General features: G+C 36.1%; 1 pseudogene; it reads right to left on the bottom strand.

Moving 5' to 3' along the window:
* Positions 1 to 1449: 1449 nt before the first annotated feature.
* LOC139037868 (histone-lysine N-methyltransferase SETMAR-like) lies at positions 1450 to 4759 on the bottom strand (annotated as a pseudogene).
* Positions 4760 to 14762: the final 10003 nt, after the last annotated feature.

Here is a 14762-nt window from a genome sequence, read left to right as displayed (position 1 = left end):
AACCTTCTATTTATTTTTTATTGAGATATAATTGGTATATAATATTATATTTGTTTTAGTTGTATGATGTAATGATTGGATGTTCATACATATTGTGAAATGATTACCACAGTATCTAGTTAACATGTTACCTCACATAGTTACAATTTTTTGCTTTCTTATGATAAAAAGCTTTAAAGATCTATTCTCCTAGCAGCTTTAAAATATACAATACAGCATTATTAACTATAGTCACCATGTTATACATTATATGCAAGACTTGTTTTTTTTACAACTTGAAGTTTGTAATTTTTGATTCTAGCTGATTCTTTTCTTTAATCCCCATACCCTGAATACTGTCTTGGACAGCTATTTTTCAACTATTCAGTTTTGAAAATTATTTATTTACTCTTTCATCTCTTAATCCACCAAACTTCTTGTATAGTTAAATCATTATATTTAATTAAATCAATAAGCTATGTAAATGTAGTTTACTTGAAAACCATAGTTTATTCTCGTGCAACTTTTTCATTTATCAAGAGTTTCTAATTTCCTTTTTCACCCACTATTTCTCTTTATGCAAACATTGTATGTAAACTGTTTAGCTTATCACATTCTATGGAGTGTTTGCTTGTTTTTTACTGACAGTCCCGTGGGACACTCTGCCTCACCTGTCATCTAGACAAGTCACTTTGTAGGATAGCTTCCAGGTGGTCATCCTGAGATTTCTTTTTGGGAAAGAGATTTTTCCTGGAACTTATCTTTACCTTTCTTGGATTACCGAGTTGTTTTGCTAGAGCAGAGTATGTGGGAAGTGATATTTCTGAAAACTTGTGTTTATAAAAATGTGCTTATTCCAAACATTTGACTGACAATTTGTCTAGATATAGAATTTTCATTCTACATCTGTTTCTTTCAGATCTCTGAAAAGTTTGCTTCACTACTGTCTAGCATCAGGGTTATTAATAAGAAGGCTGGTGCCAATTTGATCAGTCCCCTATAGATGACATATCTTTTTCTCTCTGGAAATTATTAGGGTCTTGTCTTTATTACTTTGGTACCAAAATCACACAAATACTTGTCTAGAAGAGGGACTTCTTAATGCATTTGTTTGGCACACAGAAGATGGTTTAAATCTGAAGACTTAAGTTCTTCAACTCGGGCAAATTCACTTGAATTGATTCTTTGATATTCTATTAGGTTGGTGTAAACATAATTACAGTTTCAGACCGTGAATTTTAAATCATTATAGTTGTTATTCAGTCACTCAGTCATGTCCACCTCTTTGCAACCCCATGGACTTCAGCACACCAGGCTTCCCTGTCCTTCACCATCTCCCAGAGCTGCTCAAACTCACATCCATTGAGTAGGTGATGCCATCCAACCATCCCTTTCTCTGTTGTCCCCTTCTCCTCCTGCCTTCAATCTTTCCCAGCATCAGGGTCTTTATAACTAGGCATAAACATGTCTTTACCAATCAAAATAGGAATCATTACAATCAACATATTTTTGCCAATGAGAAATAAGTTTGCTTATTCCTGTAGCATAAAAATTGATGCTTTGGGGCGCAATGAACTCTTGGAAAGCATTTTCTGCATCCTTCTGACTGTGGGAGCATTTGTTTTGTGAAAAGTTGTCGAGATCCTTGAAGAAGTGGTGTCCGTTGGCGAGAGGTCAGGTGAATATGGTGGATGAGGCAAAACTTTGTAGCCCAATTCATTCAACTTTTGAAGCACTGTTTGTGCAACATGCAGTCAGGCTTTGTGGTGGAGAAGAATTGGGCCCTTTCTGTTTACCAATACTGGCTGTAGGCATTGCAGTCTTCGGTGCATCTCATCAATTTGCTGAGCATACTTCTCAGATGTAACAGTCTCACTGGGATTCAGAAAGCTGTAGTGGATCAGACCAACAGCAGACCACCAGACAGTGGCCATGACCTTTTATTATTGCAAATTTGACTTTGGGAAGTGCTTTGGAGCTTCTTCTTGATCTAACCATCAGCTGGTTGCCCCTGGTTGTCATATAAAATCCACCTTTTGTTGCACATCACAATCTGATTGAGAAATGGTTTCGTGTTGTTACATAGAATAAGAGAAGATGACACTTCAAAATGGAGATTTTTTTAAAAATTTGTGATCAGCCCATGAGGCACCTGGGCTTCCTTGGCAGCTCAGACAGTAAAGAATCTGTTCACAATGCGGGAAACGTCGGTTCGATCCCTGGGTCGGAAAGATCATCTGGAGAAGGGAATGACAACCCACCTCAGTATCTTGCCTAGAAAATCCCATGGAGAGAGAAGGCTGATGGGCTACAGTCCATGGGGTTGCAAAGAGTCAGACTCTACTCACTTTCACTCATGAGGCACCCACCTATCTAACTTTTTCACCTTTCCAATTTGCTTCAAATGCCCAATGATGTGTAGTAATAAGAGGATCAGCTTTGATGGTGGCTCTAAATTGGTCGTTACCAACTTCCAATGGCTGGTCATTAAGCTCTCCATCTTCGAGGCTCTCGTCTCCTTTGCAAAATTTCTTGAACCACCACTGCACTGTACATTCGTTAGCAGTTCCTGGGTCAAATGTGTCATTGATGTTGTGAGTTGTCTCCTCTGCTTTACGACCCATTTTGAACTCAAATAAGAAAATTGCTTGAATTTGATTTTTTGTCTAACATTTCCATAGTCTAAAATAAAGTTAAAATGAGCAACCAAGTAATGAGTCATTAGCAAAAAAGCATAAAGAAATGCACATTAAGATGATGTATTATATGGCCACATTTATTTAGAATGAATTCCAGTATTAAATGGTAAATTTAAACAGTGTAAAAACCACAGTTACTTTTCTACCAACCTCACGTAAGCTTCTCTTTTCTAGGTCCTATCAATTTAAATTGCTAGCGATCAAATAAATATTGATCATTTGTTACTCAATAAAAAAATTAAAAATAAGGTACAGGTTCCATTTAGATTCTCCATCATTTTGAGTCTTAGAAAAATAAACTCTCAATAGTTCCTTGAGGGTTGAATTTTCAGACCTTCTCATAGGCAAGGTCATAGAATCTGTAACTGGATTTCTCCCAGAGGTCAGGTGGAAACCAGCTCTTTATTTTATGAGCATAGGTACCTAGATAATTAGGTCAGTTTCCCAAGATCTTACAGTCAGTTAGTGGCAGAGCCTGGATAAGACTGAATCATTCTCATTTTCTAGCTGGGTTCTTTTTCTGTCACATATTTTCTCATCTGTTACAACTCAGTGGCTTGAAGAAGAAATTCACACATCTTAAGTTCAAACATAATGTGTATGGTTTCCAAAGGAAATTCTAGGGGCTGTAATAACAAACAAACAAAAAGTGGAGAAGGGCTAGTGAGCCGGCGAAGATTAGAGACATCTTTCAGAAGGGTGGATTTTCACCTCCCCTCCTGCCATTCATCACTGCTAACAGCAACTTCCGCAACTGCTGATGAAACCATTTGCTAAGATACACAGTGGTCAGAGTACACATGTGGTATTTAAACATAACTTTGCTTTCTTGGAAATGGCAATCAAACAGGTATTCAAATTATGGAAAGCGTTAAATATATGTTTCAAAAAACGTTTGTAGTAGAACTCGGTCTTAGCATGAAGACTGAATTGTGGTGTTAAAGAAGACCCAAAAATGAAGACACAGTTTGAGCAGCCAGCCCCTACAGCCATGTAACCCAAACGTAAATTGCCCTGATTTCCCTGAATGCTAACTCTGTTTTCAAACAAAACTCAAACTTTTCCCCATGAGTCTTTCCAGCCACTCAGCTACAAACGAGCATATACAACATTACTACACTAGAAGGAATGTAAGTTTCTAGCAACCAATCACAATGGAAAACACTGCACTTCTTCATTCATGCTTTATAAACCAAGCTAAAATTGCTGAGAGTATGGCACTTTTGGTTTTGATGTTTCCCTGTTTGCAAACAGTTTGTTTCTTGTTCAATAAAATATTCATATCAACTAATACTCTCCAAGTTTTCTTTTGACAATTTCTATAATACCCACTAGCTATGCCACTATAGACAAGTTAGTTAAATTCTGCAAGTTTTCTCATTAGTAAAATGTGGAAATGGTGATAAGATTTATTACAATATTCTTTAGAACATTGGACAAAATTGTAAGATTTATTAGAATATTCTAAGCATTGGACAAAATTACGCATAAAACTGAACTAGCATAGTGGTTGGTACATGGAATACACTCATAAATATTTGTTAAATCAATGAATATTAGGCTATGCTGTTTGTCATACAGACTTTGATTTTTCACACATACAATTACTTGAGGGTATGGAGAATTTTGCTTTCATCAAAAGTTGCTGAAAAATAGTATTATTTCAGTTGACTTGCTTATAAAACAGTAAGAAAAAAGTTGTAAATGACAAATTCAGTCTGAAAGAATAATTTAGGATATGTGTCATTTTTTATATTGTAAAAGGTTAGAACATTTTGCACTAGGCTAGCGTGTTGTCTTCACTGAATAAAATGATTTTTTCCTCTAATTTTATATTCACAAGACTGTGGAATGTATATATCCTCAAAACATACTGGAAGAATTGATCATCAGTAATAAAAACAATTGTTTACATGTATGATGTAGGTGCTGCTCAATAGTCATTCACAAAATTGATTCAACTCGTCATCCATTCAACTCATTTGTTCATTTATTGATTGTGTTTTACTGAGTTTCAAATCAGTAATGCTGAGATCCTGAAGAGAAAGTCATTGCCCTGATGCTAGCAGTCTTACCTCCATTGCTTAATTCATTTGGAAAAATTAGGAACAGGAAATTAGAGCAGAAGTGGGTGAATGTTCCTTGCTGTTGCTATGTACGTAGTCCCTCCTCTTCTAAGGAACTATACCAAGCATATAAACCAGTACTGTCCAATAGAAATAAAATACAAACTACACATGTAACTTTAAATGTTCTACCAGGCACATTAGAACAAGTAGAAAGAAATAGGTGAAATGAATGTTGAAAATATATCTTAACTTCATCTTTTCAAAATATTACCATTTCAACAGGTAACTAATACTAAGGTTATTAATAAGATTGCGTACATTCTTTTTTTCATACCAAATTTTTGATATCTGATGTGTATTTCACACTAGCGATGTACCTCAATTTGGACTAGCCATATTCAAATGCTCAATAGGTTCACGTGACTGGTGGCTAACATACTAGTGCAGATGATAGGCTTTGGGATGTGGACATCTCTTTTTGGAGGTCATCATTCAACTTACTACATTGCCTTAGAGCCTCTAGAGGAATGCAGTTCATGAACACCTTGATTTTAACCCAATGATATTTATTTTGAAGTATCTAATCTCCAATTCTGATACTGTAAGATAATAAATGTGTCTTATTTTAAGCAAGTTTGTGGCAATGTGTTACAGCAGCTGTGGGCAACTACTAGAATTGATCTCAAATCTTGTTTCCTCCAGCCAGGGGTCTTTTATTGAAACCATTGAGTAATAATCATGTTAATAATCTACTAGTAGTAGAGACATGATTATTGTCTTCCCTGCTGAATGAAAAATTTCTGGTTTGGAGCTTGATAGCAAAATAAGAGTTATAAAACCATATAATTGATTCAGGAATGATAATAATCCAGACATTTGCAGTAAAAGTTGCAGTATAGTTTTGACTAAAGGTCAGTTGTCAGTATATTGTGTCTTCTGATACATTTCTGTATCTGGCCATTTTTGTTCTAGGGCAGAAAATAGCCCCAGTCTGGGGCTTTCTGAAGAAGGCACAGATAAACTTGCTTAATCTGAGGAACTACATGGAAAATCAAGGAAGGGGGGGAAAGGAGGAAGGAGGGAAGGGGAGAAGGGAAGAAAGATGGAAGGAAGGGAAGCTGGATCTGTGAAAATTCAGAATTCATCAAAATAATAACCCAAAGATCAAGTAGCTATGTCATATGACCTGGTGCCTGCTAAATAATGAGAAGCAATGTGGACCTGGGTTCATAAGATGGAAAGCTTTTACCCTATAAAACAGCATTAAAATAAAGAACATTTTGGTGGTACTTTCTAGAGACATAACATAGGCCTCATTTATAGTGTTTTTAATATCAGTATCAAATCAGTTGCTTAATTCATCTTTGTTGAAAGCAGTGTAACAAAACACCCAGGGATACACTTTTGCTTGGTTACCTAGTGTCAATTACTGCAGAAAATACATTAAAATAATAGTACGTAAGGTATAATTAAGAATTAACAATAGGAAGCAGTGAAGTTGCTCAGTCGTGTCTGACTCTTTGCGACCACATGGACTGTAGCCTACCAGGCTCCTCCATCCATGGAATTTTCCAGGCAAGAGTACTGGAGTTGGTTGCATTTCCTTCTTCAGGGGATTTTCCTGACCCAGGGATTGAACCCAGGTCTTCTGCATTACAGGCAGATGCTTTATCAGCTGAGCCACAAGGGAAGCCCAGCAATAGGAATCTAGACCAATTAATAAGACCATAGAACTCATTATTAGACAAAATATTTGCTGTTTTGCAGATTGTGGGGAACACTAATTAGGGATAATAGATAAGAAAGAATTTGGTGTTCCTATTGTCACTTGGTAATTGTTGAGAGTCACCAAGCAAGACAGCAGAAAGGACTTTATCAGATGGAGCAAAACAATAGGCCACTCTAAGGGGAGGCCAAATAAACACTGAGAACGAGATTCAAAGGAATTTATTGTCAATACACCTCTAATTAATCTATAATATGATAAAGAAACAAAATTGTGGACATATAAAGTAATGGTCATAAGGGAATCAAATATCTTAAGGTAGAATAGACTTAATTTGTGAATCCTGAGAATACTATCTTTACCATATAAAACATAAAGAAATGAACATAAATTTTCTCTAATAAGGTTCTTTTCCGAAGTAGAAAAAATTAGATTAGGATTTTTACATTATGAAATGTTTAAAAACAGTGTTTATATATTGAATTCATTGGTTACTTGCCAAAATACTTTTAAAAATCTTCATAAGATAAAGATTAGAAAGTCCAACTCTTTCTTTCCTGACTTTGATCCCAAAGGTATTCATATATAAGCTTGCCATATATAGCATTGACAATTTTTACAAAGTATATTTCAGTCATAAACATAGAGTGTAAAATGAAGAAAACTTTAGTCTCACTTATTATGATGCAAAAAACAAAACATTGATGCAAGGAAGTTTTATAAGAAAATGTAATAGATATTTCTCGGTTTATTTTGTTGTACAAACATCAGTATTCTTCAGATGTAATGTTGGGAGATGTTTGCAAATTTGGCAGAGTACAGATATCTTTCAGTAAGATTGATCCAAGAAGAGTCTATGTTTGCCACAACTCAGCCCTTTCTTGCAAAGACAAATCAATTCAATTTATTTACCCAGGTTTTAGGAGGAGATTTCCTGGTGACTCAGATGATAAAGAATCTGCCTGCAATGCAGGAGACCCAGGTTCTATCCCTGGGTCAGAAAGATCCTCTGAAGAAGGGAATGGCTACCCACTCCAGTATTCTTGCCTGGAGAATTACGTGGACAGAGGAGCCTGGTGTGCTACAGTCCATGTGGTCATAGAGTCAGACACAACTGAGCGACTAACACTTTCATACTTTAGCTTGGGCACAAAGGAGGCAGAAATGGAAAATTCCATCTCTCGTTCATTGCAGCAAAAAAAAAAAAAAGCTGAGAACTAGTCGACTTTTGTTTTATATCAAGGTAACAACATATTTTTCTGCTTTTTTTTTTCTTCCAGTATTCTTAGAATTTTACCACATTTTCTAATTCTAAAGCCAGAAATTTAGTTAAGTCTTGGTATTTCCTTAATTGAACTATTTATGCCAATATATACATAGTTACTTCCTTCATTTCTTCTATAAATATCAGTTCAGTTAGTTTTCAGATGATTGACTGAGATGGGTAGAATAATGGCTATTGAAGCAAGTTGAGACAAAGATAAGTAACTTGCCTGAAATAGTAGGCATGTATTTTTGGATTTCAATCCTCATCTGGCTAACTCCAAAGCCATCTACTTTCTATCAAGTGCCAATGAGTTTACCTTCATCACAACCACCCTTAGTTATTTGCAATCATTGAAGTTTAGATGAAAACAGTTGTTTATTGAAGAAATTTATTTTCACCTCAAGTATTTCAAAACTCCTGAGTATAAACTACCTTACCATTATATTTTATAGTTCTTATAGTCTTGCATAGTGCTTACTATGAAACCCAACACATTATCTGTTTCTTCTAGCCAGTAGGAACTGAGAATGGCCATAACATTGAAAAAAAAAAAAGACTAAATTGTGGTAAGAATGGACTATATTTTCATCATTTTGTTACTTTCATTAAATTAGAAATGTGTAAATGCTTGCATATGATATCATTTCTACTGAAGTCAATTCTGTTGTCAATGCTGAAGGCATTTTCAAAATTATTATTTGTTTATTCATCTCCTTCCTTCTCTCTCTCTTTTTCTTTTGATTGTCCATAAATTGTGACAGGCTGCTTTCTCAACTCTTTTGATTTAAATGCTTGTTAACTTAGGTGGGAAATTTAAATTGTTTCTTATAAGGAAGTCAGTGTATTAGGTAAAGCGTGCCATCTTGTTTTAGAAATTCTGCAAAAATGGGAACGCTAATTACAACTTAAATCCATGGTGGCCTTCAGGGAGGAGAGCATTTGCTATCAAAGAGAAATATACAGATTCTTAGTCTGTATAAGAATTCAGTCTTCAACCCTAGATTTGTCTCTACGGTTTATTATTTTGCCCTCTTAGCAATATGTTAGAGGAAATTAGTAGAAGAGGTGCTTTTTGTTAAAATATTTTCATGATAATGATTAAGCATAATTTGAAAAGTAAAGAAGTGAACCTATGTTATTGAAAAGGTCAAGGTTGCTTTTGTATGATTATATAATTTGAGCAGTTTAAATTGAGAGACAATTTGTCAAAAAGTCAACATTTGGCATGCTTAAACATTTCCTATTAACTCTGGTTAACCCTATTAACGACTTCAATGGAAATAAAAACCACCTATATTCACAGGAAGCCAAGAAAAGTGGGAGTCAGTACACAGAATGCCTTGGTGCTTTAAACCTTTTACATAATTGAAAATAATTAGGCCTGCCTAAGAAAGCCATTGTCACAATACAAATTTGGCAGGAAATTAATAAAATCAGCTATGCATTGTAAAACTATTTAACTTATTTTTATTTGATTAGTTGACAAATCAAATGAATTACAGAGATGATAAATTGACTTTAAAATTCTACATTAACATATGCCCTGAAGTCTGTCTTCAAAGTCCATTACTGTATAAAATATTTCTATTGAAAGAAAAAAATCTAAGTAGGAAACTTACATTTTCAAATGGGTGCTGCCTGGCTAAAAGACAAAAATAGAAATCTGTGGCTCAAAAAAGAATGTCCAGCCCACAAATCCTGAGAGATTATCAGGGGAGAGGCATTTCTGACTTTAAAGATGCTGTTATTATAAATAAATCACATGCATATACTTTAGCAAATAAATTGCTCACATACTAAATAGCAACCCCTCTTAAGTTGCTGAGGACAAGGGTGAAGTCCTCTATAGCATGAGTCTAACAATCGCTCCTTAATAAAAACAATCAATGAGTTGGAATTGACATCTGTTGTAAATGCACATTGATTAAACTAGGCTGCAGGTTAATCAATGCAACTCAAAACATCCTGGTGTGATTATCCAAGTATATGTACAACAAAGAAATCTGGGAGTCACTCTAGTTCAAAAGTCAATACCTATAGGCTGTATGGTGCTATTTTAAAAGAAAACAAAGTGATTGGCTGGATATCAAGGGATATAGCTTGTATTTGACATGGGAAAGAAATAACACAGAAGAAGCCCAGCTAATAAGGTCAAAGAAATTAATAGGATTACATAATTGTCATTTTGCAACCCCAAATGGCTTTACTGATCCAGCTAAGGATGATCACCTTAAACAATGAGGTGGATGGTCAATGGGGAACATGAAAAAATTGCAAATAAGGAATGGCAATCCACTCCAGTATTCTTGCCTGGAGAATCCCATGGACAGAAGAGCTCAGCAGCCTACATCCAATGCGATTACAAAGAGTAGGACATGACTGAGCAAGCGACTAACCTCTTTATGAATATCTCTGGCTTGCAAAAAGGGAAAATTACTTTATTAAAAAAAAAAAAACACACACCAATTTGTCAGTCCCTCAGCCTAAAGTTTAATCTTAGCAACACTCATGGCTGGCCAACCAGAAAATAAGTTTTCTGCTGCAATGCAATGTGGTATTCAGCATTACTTATTAAGTATACTTACCTCCAAATAATTCTGTTTTTTGGTTTCTGGGAATTACAGGGGATAGAGACAGAAGCTAGACAATGAGAGCGTTTGGAAAACTCTCATTGTCAAAGTTTGGGCAGGATATGGCAATGCTTTCATTTTTGCTTTTGGAAAACTTAGACCAGTGAGGGTTTGAATATATTGACATTGCAGAACCATTTAAGCTGAAGTAGAGTTTCTTCAGTACCTATCTTAGCTCCTCAGTTTTACAGATAAGAAAAGCTAAGTTCAAAGGTCACCAAAGCTAGTAAGAACCAGCCAACATTAGTAATGCCCCAGATCCTAGGCCTAGAGCTCTTTGCAAGACCTCATACAATTCTTTAGGGACGTGTTGGCACCTCATCAAGTACCGTGGTCCCAGTGACTATAGATGTTGCAGAGAAGCCTGGAGGAAAATTTGCAAACGATGCTACAGAGAAAATTAAGCAGCAAACTTATGTCTGTATTAGAAGAACATCTTTAAGGTCTTCTCTGACAGTGCGTATCTTTTTGAGCAATTCACAGCTGGATCTATCAGAGTTTAGAGGATTAATTTAGGAATCTTACCCCCATGTGTTCTTTTATCCTTAGGAGTAATTTTTGCATAAGGAATAATTTTTTTTTCTTTCTTTTTTTTTTTTTTTCATTTATTTTTATTAGTTGGAGGCTGATTACTTTACAACATTGCAGTGGTTTTTGTCATACATTGAAATGAATTAGCCATGGATTTACATGTATTCCCCATCCCAGTCCCCCCTCCCACCTCCCTCTCCACCAGATCCGCCTGGGTCTTCCCAGTGCACCAGGCCTGAGCACTTGTCTCATGCACCCAACCTGGGCTGGTGATCTGTTTCACCCTAGATAATATACATGTTTCGATGCTGTTCTCTTGAAACATCTCACCCTCACCTTCTCCCACAGAGTCCACAAGTCTGTTCTATACATCTGAGTCTCTTTTTCTGTTTTGCATATAGGGTTATCGTTACCATCTTTCTAAATTCCATATATATGTGTTAGTATACTGTAATGGTCTTTATCTTTCTGGCTTACTTCACTCTGTATAATGGGCTCCAGTTTCATCCATCTCATTAGAACTGATTCAAATGAATTCTTTTTAATGGCTGAGTAATATTCCATTGTGTATAGGTACCACAGCTTCCTTATCCATTCGTTGCTTCCACGTCCTGGCTATGATAAACAGTGCTGCGATAAACATTGGGGTGCACGTGTCTCTTTCAGATCTGGTTTCCTTGGTGTGTATGCCCAGAAGTGGGATTGCTGGGTCATATGGCAGTTCTATTTCCAGTTTTTAAAGAAATCTCCACACTGTTTTCCATAGCGGCTGTAATAGTTTGCATTCCCAACAGTGTAAGAGGGTTCCCTTTTCTCCACACCCTCTCCAGCATTTATTGCTTGTAGACTTTTGGATAGCAGCCATCCTGACTGGCGTATAATGGTATCTCATTGTGGTTTTGATTTGCATTTCTCTGATAATGAGTGATGTTGAGCATCTTTTCATGTGTTTGTTAGCCATCTGTATGTCTTCTTTGGAGAAATGTCTGTTTAGTTCTTTGGCCCATTTATTGATTGGGTCATTTATTTTTCTGGAGTTGAGCTGGAGGAGTTGCTTGTATATTTTTGAGATTAATCCTTTGTCTGTTGCTTCATTTGCTATTATTTTCTCCCAATCTGAAGGCTGTCTTTTCACCTTGCTTATAGTTATAAGGAGTAATTTTTAAGAATACCTGACTACCTTGGACCATATCATGAAATGATGAACTTCTTTTAGGCCCCTGGGAATGGATACAGCAGGCATTACTGTTTTTATTTTTCATTATTTTCTAATAATATTCACACAGAAAAATGCTATTCTGCTGTCAAATTCAGTTATGTAATCACTTCAGCTATACTTTTCTATAAGGAAAAAGAAATACCACAATCCAAATATTTGCAATCAGTCTATAACCCAGCAGCTACTCATCCTGCTTAGGTGAAAGATTGTTTTGGAAACTTGCAAAGTGGGTATTAGAAATCATTTTATTCACTTCTGCAATGACCTTCATAACTGCTTTGTACTAAAGCATGCTGGGTAACTCACACTCCCAAATGGATTTAAAACTAAGGCCCCAAGTCAACATAGTCCCCCTCAGGCTAATGAGAATCAGTAGCAAAGATGTGCCATGTGTAGTTTTAAAATGTTAAAAATGGTGTTAACAGATTAGGTCCTGAGTTTCCTCATGAGATTATTATTGCCTTTTAAAGCAAACTGTTGTTAGACATGGCTTTTTAAACCATGCTGGAAAATCAATGGCCCAACAGTTTTATTCTCTGTCTTTCATTCCAAGTGTATTGAAGATCTGTCTTCAAGAAAGGATTCTCAGAGAGGTGGCTCTTACGCTCATGGAACAGAGGAATGTGGTATTGATTTGTTTACTAAGAGAAGCAATGGTGCCTGAGAACTTTGGGTACAGGTCTACATTTCATTTTCTGCACCCATCAAAATGGAACAGAATAGGCTAAATAAAACCACAGACCACAACCAAGACAAAAATTTATTTTTGATATTAACTATAATCTCTCATTTTATGCTGTACTATAACTATGAATACAGTCCCCATAGGTGAAATGCTATTAAACAATAACATTTTTCTAACAAGGGCAACCAGGGCAGGAAAAAAGAAAGCCAAAAACATGGCTTGTCTACAGTAAGAGATTAAATAGCTTTTCTTTTCTTTTCCCCTGCTGCCCTTTACAAACCCACTACATTAATGCGCCACACTTGAAGAACTGTGTTGGAGGTTAAGCCTTTTGAATTATAAATTTGCCACTTATTTAAAATGAGATTACTGGCAACTCATTTTGTCTTTATTTTCAAAGTCATCCCGATCATACATATAATAATTCCTATTTAATTTCTATCCCTTATGTCTGAGAACATGTTGTTTCTTGTTCCATTTAATGCTCACTACTACTCCATGACATAGAAATTATCACTGTTTAACAGATGAAGAATCTGAGACCTTGCTTTGGCAAGATTCATATAGTGGGAAAGTAGAAAACTGGGATTTGAGCCGTCTCCCTGATCCAAAGTTATGTTATTTTCTCTATGCCACAGTCTTATTTCCTTAAGCAACTAGATGAACTTACAGTGAACAAACAGGCTAGATTCTATTCTATTTTAACCCTTAAAAAATGTCAATATTGTTTACTTCGAGTTTTACGTTATTGTGCATGCTAAGTTGCTTCAATCATGTCTGACTCTTTGCAACTCTATGGACCATAGCCTGCCAGGCTCCTCTGTCTATGGGATTCTCCAGGCAAGAATATTGAAGTGGGTTGCCATGCCCATCTCCAAGGGATCTTACTGACCCAGGGATTGAACCTTCATCTATTGTGTCTTCAGCATTGGCAGGCAGGTTCTTTACCACTAGCCCCACCTGGGAAGCCCTAAGTTATTAATTAGCATTACATAAATTAATACCTAAGACCATATTTGAAATATAATGAGAAAGAGCTTATAAATAGGTTATATGGAATTTTAAACAAAAAACTACCCAGATCTTTGACATTGAATTGTACTTTAAAATATATTTTCCCATCATAGTAATATCAGCTTAAATCTATACCCTAGGTATAGTCAAGTGCTCTAACCAGTACTCACTCTAGGAAAAATTAGCTAGTATTTCATCTTAAGGATGTATTCCAGATGTGGCCAACACAAATGTTCAGCTCTATTTATGAATGTTCGATATCGCAATCTTCTTAATTTGTGGAACAGATGTTAGAGATTATGTTTCTTTGGTGAGATGAATGGCTTTGAAGACTTGTGGATATGCTGAACCACAGAGAGAAAGGTGCATGGCTAAGATACAAGAATCTAGGCCTTCATCCCTGAACCACAGTGTTGACTGTCTTGATCTCACTCCTTGATGGTCCTGTGTTTAGCTAACACATTTTTGGCCTTGTGACACAGATTAACATGGTTAGCTGGAATAGGGTCAGATCTGCCTTGAGATAAAATTTTCCTGGTAGCTCAGTGGTAAAGAATTCACATGCCACTGTAGGAGATGTGATTCAATCCCTGGGTGGGGAAGATCCCCTGGAGAGGGAAATGGCAACCCACTCCAGTATTCTTGCCTGGGAAATCCCATGGACAGAGGAGCCTGGCAGATTATAGTCTATGGGATCACAAAGGATTGGACATGACTTAGAGACTAAATAACAACAAAACTTTCCATGACAAGTTTTGTCAGGACACACAAGGGACTCTAAGCATACAGAAGGGCTGATGCCCTTATTTCACACCTGCCAGCAACTCTATGTATGATGAAAGTCAGTCTGAGATTTGCTTTTATCTTATCAATGCAGGGAAAGAAAGATGTATTTTCTCACCTACCTCTAACTATTAGAAATTACTAATATTTATCAAGGGCT

Source organism: Odocoileus virginianus, chromosome 12 (genome assembly GCF_023699985.2).
Source record: "Odocoileus virginianus isolate 20LAN1187 ecotype Illinois chromosome 12, Ovbor_1.2, whole genome shotgun sequence".
Classification (NCBI taxonomy): domain Eukaryota; kingdom Metazoa; phylum Chordata; class Mammalia; order Artiodactyla; family Cervidae; genus Odocoileus; species Odocoileus virginianus.
The sequence above is the reverse complement of the archived record's forward strand: the minus strand, read 5'-3'. Positions and strand labels throughout refer to the sequence as shown.